A 2,200-nucleotide genomic window follows, 5' to 3' on the forward strand; every position below is an offset into this window, starting at 1 on the left:
ATCGTTGCTGCCGCTCTGCCGCCGCGCTGCCGATGCCCTGCCGCCCCATGCCGCCGACGCCGCCCCGCCCCGCCGGAATCCCGCTGGAGGTAGCCACCGCCATCGTCCACCGTGTTTTTTCGGTTAAGTAAAAACCGTTGTTTTTTTAGAAAAACCCTAGATCTATTTTTTTATATAGGTCGGTTCGGTTTTTCGTTGGTTTAGTTATTTAGCATGCTCGCATTCCACCTCCTCGCCTGTTTCACTTCCTAATGAAGCCCAGCTCCCTACTGTAGCTGCTCTGCCACCCACCACCGCCCTCACCGCCCACCCCGAGCCCTCCGCCCTTTGCTCCACCATGGCCAACTATCCGGTGAATCCAATCCCTTTCCTGTCGCCCGGCTGGTCGGTCGAGCCTGGTCCGGCGCACCGCAAGGTTCGGGCCGACATGGCCGTCAACCCCATTCCGCCGCTCAACAACAGCTTCTTGGCCATCGCGGAGGCGAGCAGATTTGTGCCTTTGCATCTCAGGGAAGGACTCCGTGAAACCATTGAAGGGCTTCTGCACGAATCGGGGCTACACACCACTGAGGCTTCTGACCATCCGCTTGGTATTGTTATGTTCGCCTTTGCAAACTCTTTCATCAGAGATACCGCAGTCAATACTACTTTCCAGCTCGATGACGAGGATCTAGTAATCTCCTTTGTGCGCCATAATGCTGCTTTGAACATGCGCCAGACCACCTATGGTCCAGAAGTCTGGCTCATGTATATTGGATTCTCTGACGATTACCAAACTGATTTTTATCTGCAACGCTCTGTTGATGACTATGGTCGCCTTGTCTCTTGGAACAACCCCAACATCGACTGCCGCGTTGTGCTGATCAAAGTCAGGGTGATCCATCTGCGTCTGATCCCTAAGAGCATCGTCGTCCGTCAGTTGGGCGGTGATCGGGCCTGCTGGACTGCTGCGGTCTTCATTCTTCGGGGAGCTGACTGGAATGCCCATGACCCTGAAGTGCCAGTTGCTGATGAAGATCCTCTGCCTGCTAGTGGCGTGCCACACCCCATGTTTGGAGAAGGACTCACAGCCGAACAACTGTACCAGGAGCAGCTGCAGAACTGGCTCATCCAAAATGGAGTTGCCAATGATCATGGTCCTCACAATGCTGCTCACCAGGATGCCCCTCAAAATGCTCAGTGGGATGCTTGGCCGGAGCCCCCAATGCCTCAAATGCCTGCAGCTTTAGTCAATTCCAGGCCTGGCTTGCTTCCCAAGGACTGCGGGTTCAAGATGGTCTGTTACCTGACGACAATGTCTCAGACAGTCTCAATTCTGTCTGGGATTCAACTTCTTCAGGCAGCTCTTCTGGATTTATCCAAGCTCCTATTGGTCCTGACAACACTGTGATGGTGATTTCTCCCAGGCATGACGTGATTGCAGTTGATGTGACAGTTTCTTCTGATAACCTCCATGTCAACATCTTTGTGCAAGGTAATGATCTTGTAAATGTTCTGATCAATGGCACAATCCCACGCAGCACTTTTACATCCTACCTGTCTAGTTCTATTTTATCTGTTGTGGCTGCTTATGGTCCGTGGAGTGCTGGTTATGGTCTGCCACTGCTTGCTCTGCAAACTGCTGCCCCGGTTTCTGATTTTCAAGTTGCAACGGCTGACACTTTCCTGACAATCCGTTTTTCTCCAAGAATTCTGAATGTGCCCCTAAGATCATCTATAGTGCAGATCTCTGAGCTAATTTCTGAAAGTGATGCCACTACTGAAGAGGTGGCTCCCCTGCTTCAGCTTACTGATTCTGAGTCCTTACCTGAAGATGATCACCAGGTTGCTCTGCCGGTTGAGGTGCAGCGAGATGTTTCTGCTGAATCCCCAGACCAATTGGTTATTTCTGCTGAATCTGTTGCTGGCCTTGCTGACTCCTCTGACCAGCCGATGGAGATCCCTTTGGCGCCAACTGATGGTTCAAGTGCTGGGCCTCTTGCTCAGGCCTCACCCTTCGAGGCCAATGAGTTAGGCCTGGGCCAAGTTTTTCCTCCTGGCCCATCTCTAGCTCGCACGCGCCGCACTAAGATTCAACCTCCTGTGGTCACCACTGAAGTGAGGCGCAGCACTCGTTCTACCAGGTACGATGGGTTCAGGGTGCCCCAGATTTCTGATGTTCGAGTTCCTGTGTCCAAGGTCAAGCCTCGTCAGATTCCTA

This window comes from Triticum dicoccoides, chromosome 5B, assembly GCF_002162155.2.
Source record: "Triticum dicoccoides isolate Atlit2015 ecotype Zavitan chromosome 5B, WEW_v2.0, whole genome shotgun sequence".
NCBI lineage: Eukaryota > Viridiplantae > Streptophyta > Magnoliopsida > Poales > Poaceae > Triticum > Triticum dicoccoides.